This window comes from Petaurus breviceps, unplaced genomic scaffold (genome assembly GCF_028583685.1).
Source record: "Petaurus breviceps papuanus isolate PSGF00001 unplaced genomic scaffold, PetGlider_PUasm1.0 90696, whole genome shotgun sequence".
Taxonomy (NCBI): Eukaryota; Metazoa; Chordata; class Mammalia; order Diprotodontia; family Petauridae; genus Petaurus; species Petaurus breviceps.
In genome coordinates this window covers 4,348,043-4,357,341 of record NW_027187314.1, presented here as the reverse complement: position 1 = coordinate 4,357,341, position 9,299 = coordinate 4,348,043, and the positions used below count along the sequence as shown (strand labels likewise).

Genomic DNA, 9,299 nt, shown 5'->3' with positions numbered 1-9,299 from the left:
AATACAAGTTGATTACAGGCCATAGAGGACCTTAAGAAGCAAATAAGAGCAGTGGAGGAAAAATTGGGAAGAGAAATGATAACAATGAAAAAAAATTATGAAATGAGAGTCAAAAGCCTGACTGAGGAAAATGACACCTTAAAAAATAGATTAACTCAAATAGAAAAAAGTTGCTTCAAAATGCAATGAGGAGAAGAATGCCTTAAAAAGTTGAATTTACGAGATGGAAAAAGAATCTCAAAAGCTCAATGAGGAGAATCATCCCTTCAGAATTAGATTGGAGCAAACGGAAGCTAATGACTTTATGAGAAATCAAGATGCTATTAAACAGATCCAAACAAATGAAAGAATAGAAGGCAATGTGAAATATCTCATTGAAGACATTATGTATTGTCCTGCCCCTCCCCCTCCCAGCAACTGGCTAAGGCGCTGCTGTGACTGAAGGCGGAGAACGACTAGTACCCACCAGCATGGGGGAACGGAGACCTAGCGCACCTAATGCGGACCGGCAGGACTCGTCTTTGGCTGCAGCAGCTCAAACTGTGCACAAAGAGGATATTTGTTGACTGAAAGGTCAATCATGTACACCATGAATTGGAACAAAGGTGGTCCTGGCACCAAGCAGAGATTTGGCTTTGGTGGATTTGCTATTGCTGCTGGAAAAAAAGGAAGAACCAAAACTCCCACAACAGTCCCATACTGGCTTTGGGGTAACCAGCTCTTCAGCAGGGTTTGGGAAGTCAGCTCCACCACAGCTCCCTTCTTTCTATAAGATTGGATCTAAATGAGCAAACTTTGATGAAGAAAATGCTTATTTTGAAGATGAATAAGAAGACTCTAGCAACATCGATTTGCCTTACATTCTTGCTGAAAATTCACCTACCTGCCAGCAATTCCATTCCAAGTCAGCGGACTCTGACAGTGTTGATGATACTCAGGAACCATTCATGGTTGAAGTAGAGGATCAAGCAGCTTGAGACATGAAGAGACTTGAAGAAAAAGATAAGGAAAGAAAAAATGTGAAGGGTATTCGAGATGACATTGAAGAGGAAAATGACCAAGAAGCTTATTTTCGAGACATGGCAGAAAACCCTACTGCTGGTATGGTTCAGGAAGAGGAAGAGGATAATCTGGAGTATGACAGTGATGGAAATCCCATTGCACCTGCCAAAAAAGTCATTGATCACCTTCCTCCTATTGATCATTCGAAGATTGACTATCCACCATTTGAGAAGAATTTCTACAATGAGCATGAAGAGATAACCAGCCTCATCCTACAGGAGGTGATTGATCTCCGACATAAGCTCAATATTCCTGACTCTGGTGTTGCTCCACCCAGCCCAGCAAATAGTTTTGCTCACTTTGGATTTGATGAGCAACTTATGCATCAGATTTGGAAATCTGAGTGCACACAGCCTATTCCCATTCAGTGTTAGGGTGTTCCAGTAGCACTTAGTTGGAGAGACATGATTGGCTTTGCCAAAACAGGCAGTGGGAAAACTGCAGCCTTTATCTGCCCCATGTTGATTCATATCATGGATCAGAAGGAATTGGATCCAGGGGATGGACCCATCACAGTAATTTTATGCCCTACCAGGGAGCTGTGTCAGCAGTTCTATGAAGAATGCAAGAGTTTTGGGAAAGTGTATAATCTTTGATCTGTGGCCGTGTATGGAGGAGGAAGCATGTGGAAACAGGCAAAAGCCCTTCAAGAAGGGGCTGAGATTGTTGTCTGTACCCCAGGTCGGCTGATTAATCATGTGAAGAAGAAAGCCATAAATCTCCAAAGAGTGTCTTACCTTGTGTTTGATGAAGCTGATAGAATGTTTGACATGGGTTTTGAGTATGAGGTGCGATCCATAGTCAGTTATGTCCATCCTGATAGACAGACGCTTTTATTCAGTGAAACTTTCCGGAAAAAGATTGAAAAACTGGCCCGAGACATCCTGATTGATCCTATCCGAGTGGTGCAGGGAGACATTGGAGAGGCAAATGAAGATGTGAGCCAGATTGTAGAAATTCTTCACTCTGGACCCAGTAAATGGAACTGGCTCACTCAGCGTCTGGTAGAATTCACCTCTTCAGGAAATGTACTCTTGTTTGTAACTAAGAAAGCCAATGCTGATGAACTAGCAAACAACCTGAGGGAGGAAGGACACAATCTGGGGCTGCTCCATGGAGACATGGATCAGAGTAAAAGGAACAAGGTCATTAGGGTTTAAAGAAAAACGACATCCCAGTTCTTGTGGCTACAGATTTTGCAGCCCGTGGTTTGGACATTCCTTCAATTAAGACTGTCATCAACTATGATATGGCTTAGGACATTGACACCCATACACACAGAATTGGCCGGACAGGCCGAGCAGGTGTAAAGGGTGTGGCATACTCTTTTGACTCGCAAGGACAGGAATTTTGCTGGCGACCTTGTCAGGAACATGGAAGGGGCCAATCAACATGTTACCAAGGAACCTCTGGACCTAGCAATGCAGAATGCCTGGTTTCAGGAATCTCGATTCAAAGGAGGGAAAGGAAAAAAAAAAACTAAAATTAAACATTGGTGGTAGAGGCCTTGGCTAAAGAGAATGGCCTGGTCTAGGCTCTGAGAACTCAGACCTTGGAAACAACAGCAACATGATGAGTAACTATGAGGCCTATAAGCCCTCCACAAGGGCCATGGGAGACCGTCTGACTGCAGTAAAAGTAGCTTTCCAGTAGCAGTACAAGAGCCACTTTGTTGCTGCCAGTTTAAGCAATCAGAAGGCTGGGAGCTCTGCTGCTGGGGCAAGTGGGTGGACCAGTGCAGGGAGCTTGAATTCCGTCCCAAGTAATTCAGCCCAGCAGGGCCATGCTGATTCTGACAGCCCCATTGCCACAGCTGCCAAGAGTATCCTGGCCTTTGCTAGTGCTGGGAACCTTAGAAGTGTTCCAGGAAGGTACTCACCTACTGGAATCCAGGATCTCAACACCTCAGCTTCTGGGAGCAACAACCGAGAAGGAATTGGTGTTGGCAGTGGTAATGGAAATAGAGAGCGATACCCAGAGAACCGAGATAGTAGTCACCATAGCCATGGAGACAGTGGTAATCGCCATGATGATGGTCCACGTCATGGAGATGGCCGCCATGGTGATGGATACCGCCATCCAGAATGCAGTGGCCGGCATGGAGATGGTCACCGGCATGGAGATGGTCACCGGCATGGAGAGAACAGACATGGGAGTGGTGGTGGTCGAAATGGGGAAAGCCAGTTGGGAGTGATGAATGAAGAGAGCAGGAAAGAGGCTTGTGGCTGTGAGAGCAAGACAGATGACAGGACAGACAACAGGATGGACAGGAAGACACACTTGAAGACAGACAAGACAGCAGATGGCTTTGCTGTGCCTGAGCCACCCGAACACAAGAAGAGCCGATGGGACAGTTAGAGGCTGTGTGCAAAAGCATGGAACAAAATGGGTGGAGTGTATTTTTTTTAAGGATTTCTTTGCATAAATGGCTGTATCCTGGGGGATAAGTTGGGGCCCATAAATCTAAGATGCAAAGATCCTTGGCTCCTAAGGGAAATCAATAGCCAGGGCCTAGAAATAAGACCCCTTCTTTAGAATCATTTTGCTTAAGCTTCCTTTGAAGCTGCTTTGGTCTTCATTGAACTGTGGCTAAGATGGAGCTTCTGGTATTTTCTGAGACTTAAGAACTGTTAGGAAGCCATATATCTGCTCCTTAAATCCTCTTTAGGTGTTGGGGAGCCAGTTCAGGTTGTCCTGAAAGCTAACTGTGGAGTACAGGTCTGTGCTCTGTAGTTTTGTTCTGTTTTTGTTCTGACTCCTGACAGATTTTCTTCTCTTTTTCAGTGGCCAGGTAAGGGTTAGTGTGAGGTGGGCAGGCTCTCTGCACTGAGTTTTGGATTCCATATATGGCAGCAGGCAGGCACAACCTCAAAAGGTTTTTCACAGGGTTACAGTTGTTCCAGGTCATTTGGGAAGCAGTACTTTGGCTCCTCAGCCAGGAACCTTCAGATACAGGGAAGAGAATAGGAACCTGTCCCTGACAAGCCATGCCCAGAGCTACTGTGATTAGGAAGTATTCTGGAAATTTTTGCCTAGGGCTAAGATGTTTCTTAATTAAAAATAAACCTCAGCAATTTTAAAAATCTGATTTCATTATAATTACATTTTTTTACCTTTGCCATAATAACCTTTTTTTCTGAAATGGTTTCTTTTCATCTTTATAAAAGTATCCAGAACTACCAGATTTTGTGACACTTGTGAAGCTTTCTTTCACATGTGCAATCCTTTCTGCTTGCTCTAATAAATGTTTTATTACTGGGAAAAAATGTCTCATTGGAAAAAAAACAAAACACTGACCTGGAAAATAGATCCAGGAGAGATAATTTAGAAATTATTGGACTACCTGAAAGCTATGATCAAAGAAAAAACCTAGAAATCATCCTCCAAGAAATTTTCAAGGAAAACTGCCCTGATCTTTTAGAACTAGAGAGAAAAATAAAGCTTGAAATAATCCACCAATCACCTTCTGAAAAAGATTCCAAAAAGAAGACTCCTAGGAATATTACAGTCAGGTCCTGGAATTCCCAGATCAAGGAGAGAATATTACAAGCAGCCAGGAAGAAACAATCTGAATATTGTTGGAAACACAATCAAGATAACCCAGGATGTGGCAGTTTCTACACTGAGGGATTGAAGGGCTTGGAATATGATATTCCAGAGGTCCAAGTATCACCTACCCAGCAAAACTGAGTATCGTGTTTCAGGGTAAAATATGGTCATTCAGTGGAATAGAGGACTTTCAAGCATTCTTGATGATAAAAACAGAGTTAAATAGAAAATTTTACATTGAGATACAAGAAGCAAGAGAAACATGAGAAAGTAAACAGGGAAAAGAAACCATAAGGAACTTATTAAAGTTGAACTATTAACATTCTTACATGGAAAAATGATAATTATAACTGATGAAATTTTTCTCAGTATGAAAATAGTTGAAAGGGATATACACACATATATACATATATGTTTATATTGGAGGGTATATGGGCATATGAATACATATGTGAATGTGTGTATATATGTTTACAGGTAGACATAGATAGAAGGCACAGGACCAATTTAATAGGAATGGATGATACTTAAAAGGTGAAATTAAGAGGTGAGAGAGGAATATAATGAGAAGAGATGGGGAAAGACAGAATGGGCTAAACTATCTCATATAGAAGAGGCAAGGGAAAATGGTTACAATGGAGGGGAAGAACAGTAAGGCAAAAGGGAATGCAACAAAGTTATTCTCATTGAATTTGGCTCAGGGAGGGAATGAAATACACACTAAATAGGGTATCTCACACTTCAGGAGAGTAGGGGGGGAAGGGATGAGAGGGGGAATGATTGAATGGAGGGAAGACCGGGGGGAGGGAAGTTGGGAGCACCCACTTTTGAAAATGGACAGGATCAAAGTAGAGAATAGAACTAGTGGGAGGTGGTAGAGGAGGGAGGGAAATATAGTCAGTCTTTTACAATATATCACCTATCCTAATGTTTCGCATAAGCTACACATGTACAACCTATACTGAAGTACTTATCTTTCCAGTAAGGGCGGGTGACAAGGGAGGAAGGGAATGAAGCTAGTATTCAAAGTTTTAATATCAAATGTATATATATAAAATACTATTTTACATGTAATTGGAAAATATGATATACAGACACTGGGCCATAGAGGATCCATCATGCCCTGCTGGATAAATCAAAGGGGGTATGAGAGAAGATATGGTAGAGGGCAGATTAGAGGAGGGGATATAATGTGGAACTGCTATTTTTTGGCAGTGGGTAGGAGAAAAATGGGGAGAAAATGTGTAAATCAAAATCTGGCAGAAATGAATGATGTATATCAGAAGTTAATAAAGCATTTGAAAAATGAAAGAAATAGGCTTGAAAATGAGAAACAAACAAACAAGTACCTGATCATGCATAGGTACTATGGTGATAGGGAAGAAAAAAAGACAAACTAAGTAAAAGAAAAGTCAAAACATTTTTTTTCAAAACCTCCAAACAATGTTGATTTATCTCAGGTTTAAAAAGAATTTCTGGAAGAATTATTTATTTTAATAACTATGGGAGAGGAAAAATGGGAGGAGGAATGAGAGTAAGACAAGAAAAGTTGGGAGAAAAAAGGAGTCAACAGCTTGATAAAAGAGGTGTAAACATACTGAAGAAAATAACACTTTAAAAAACAGAATAAGCCAAATTTAAAAAAAATGTACAAAAATCCACTGGGGAATAGAACTTCATAAAAATAAGAATTGAGCAAGTGGCAGCTAATGACTCCATGAGATATGAAAAAATAGTACAAAAAAATCAAAAGGATAGAAAATGTAAAAAGCCTCATTGGATAAACAACTGATCCAGAAAAATATATACTGGAGAGGTAATTTAAGAATTATCGCACTACCTGAAAATCATGCTAAAAAAAAGAGGCTAGACACCCTCTTTCAAGAAATTACAAAGGAAAATTTTCCTGGTATCCAAATTGAAAAAAAACCCACAAATTACCTCCAAAAAGAGATCCCAAAATAAAATTTCCCAGGATTTTATAGTCAAATTCTACAGCTCCCAGGTCAAGGAGAAAATATTCCAACCAGAAATAAACAATTGAAATATCACGAAGTCACGTGTGTGGTAATACAAGAATTGTAAGCTTTTGCAATACAGGCCTGAATGCAATGATATTCTGAAAGGTAATGGAGCTAAGAATACAACCACTAATCACCTACCCAGAAAAATTGAGTATAATCCTTCAGGGTAAAAAGATTATTTAATGAAATGTAGGACTTTTAAGAATTATTGATGGGGGAAAAATCGAGCTGAATAAAAACACAGACATTCAAAACAAAGACTCAAGCAAATAAAAAGGTAGATAGGAAAGAAAAATCAGAAAGTTCAATTCTTTACCTTCTTGCCTGGGAAGATAATTATTTTTACTACTAAGATCTTTATCATTATTAGGGCAGAGTATACATAGACAGAGGACATGGATGTAAGTTGACTATGATGGAATGATATCTAAATAGTAAAATTAATGGGCTAGGAATAAGGATACCAGAGAAAGAGAAAGGGAGAGGTAGAATGGTGCAAATTATTTCACATCAAAGAACCAGAAAGGGCTTTTATAGTGAGGGAAAAGGGGTATCAGGGAGGAGGATGATATTTAATCTTTCTCTCATTGGAATTAGCTAAGTGAGGGACTAACATGCATCCTCAGGTGGGAATAGAAAACTCTCTTACCCTACTGGGAGTTAGGAGGAGAAGGGAACACAAAAAGCCTGTAGGCTGATTGAAGAAAAAAAAAACAGATTGGAGGAGGTAGTGACCCAGAAACAAAACACATTTGAGAATGGACAGGGTGAAAGGAGAGAAAGAGAAAGATCAACAGGGGAAATCAGAATGGAGGGAAATAGACTGTTAGTAATCATAACTGTGAAAATATTTACAATATATTTATCTGATAAAGTCGCATTTCTCAAATATATCAAGAACTGAGTCAAATTTAGAAAAAAATGTAAATCATTTCCCAACTAATAAATATTCAAAGGGTATTAACAGGCAGTTTTCAGAAGAAGTAAAGCTATCTATAGTCATGAAAAAGTACTCTAAAGTCACTGTTAATAGAGAAATTAAAATTAAAACTACCTGAGGTACCACCTCACCCCTATCAGATTGAATAATATGACAGAAAAGGAAAATAGTAAAAATGTTAGAGAAGATGTGGGTTTGTTTTACTTTTCATTGTAAACTATTTAGGAGGTTTGGAAGAGTATACAATTATAGGACAAATATGGAGCAGCAGTCAAATTTGGACTTGAATCATGGAGCTTTTTGAAAACAACAGTAAAGAACTATGAGGTCGTAATCCCAAAGGAGTAATAACTGCCTTTTAAGCTTGGGAAAGTTGGAAGTGTGAATTAGGACACTTGGGGGAAAATTTGTATTTTTTATGAGGAAGTTTTATTTTATTTTATCTTTTGAAGAGAAAGGCAAGGCAATTGGGGTTAAGTGACTTGCCCAAGGTTACACAGCTCGTAAGTGTGTTAAGTGTCTAAATGCAGATTGGAACGCAGGTCCTCCTGACTCCAGGTGCAGTGCTCTATTCACTGGGCCACCTAGCTGCCCCAAGGAGTTTTTTTAAACAAAAATTAACTGATTTGATTACATCCTCTTTCTCTTTCAGTGACTGGAAAGAATTTAGAGACCTTGGGGAAAGCAGGTCCAATGTATTCAGGTTCTAAAGAGAAAAAAAAAAGTCTACATGTTACAGTGACCATGAATTAGGCCAGTATAGATAAGACAAGAGAAATACTAGTTGTATGCATGGCTTAACAATATAGATTAGTGGTCTGAAGAGTGCGGATATTTCAGTCTATTAAGAATGAATTGTCAATATCTGCAGGACAAATGGGATACTTGACTAGTGATAAAGTATTTAAGCAGGATCAAGATGACAATTAAAGAACTACATGGCATTCAAGGTAAAGGAGCAGTTATGAGGCCTATTGCAGGCAGAATGTGGCTGAATTTGTAGAGACAATGTTTATGGTCATAGGACAGGAAGGAGTCAATTAAAGTCAGAGCAATAGGCATGGAGATTGACATTCATTCTGAAGGTAAATCCATTCTACTTCCTGAAGCAGATCATTTTCTGTATCTCAAGCTGGGTGCTCTTTTTGAGTACTTTCCACCTACTTATGGCTTATCGCTTCATTTCATCTTATACTTATCACTTCCCTGCCCAACTTTATTTTGCATTAAATGTGATTTCCTGTACTCAGTTGAATGTGACACTACCTAAAATAACTAAGGACAGGATACAAAACATTTATTTGAGTAGAATAAATCACTCTAAACATAAAATACACAAACTGTGTTATGAGATTTAAAGTGGACAAGTAATTTCATAATGGAAACACTCAGAGACCTAAGCTAGATTCACATTTATTGTGTTTTCTTTTGCTTCTTCACGCCTATATGTAAGCACCTGTATATTCACCTTCTTCCCTATTTTTTGAAGTCATCCCTTATTTAAAGAGCAAGATTTAATAAACTGATCATACCTTACAAAGGGAGCATCTATGTGATAGGGTAAGTCTTCAGGAAATAGTGAGCAGAGTGCTGAAATGAGATCAAGGAAATTCTGACTTGACATACACTATCTATTTGACCCTGTTCCAGGGTCTTAAATTCCCAATTCCTAGGGAACTTTCTTTCTTTCTTTCTTTCTTTCTTTCTTTCTTTCTTTCTTTCTT

General features: G+C 39.4%; 1 pseudogene; it reads left to right on the top strand.

The window, feature by feature from the left end:
- The first annotated feature begins 692 nt into the window (after positions 1-692).
- On the top strand, positions 693-3,420 carry LOC138144276 (ATP-dependent RNA helicase DDX42 pseudogene; annotated as a pseudogene).
- The last annotated feature ends 5,879 nt before the right edge of the window (positions 3,421-9,299 follow it).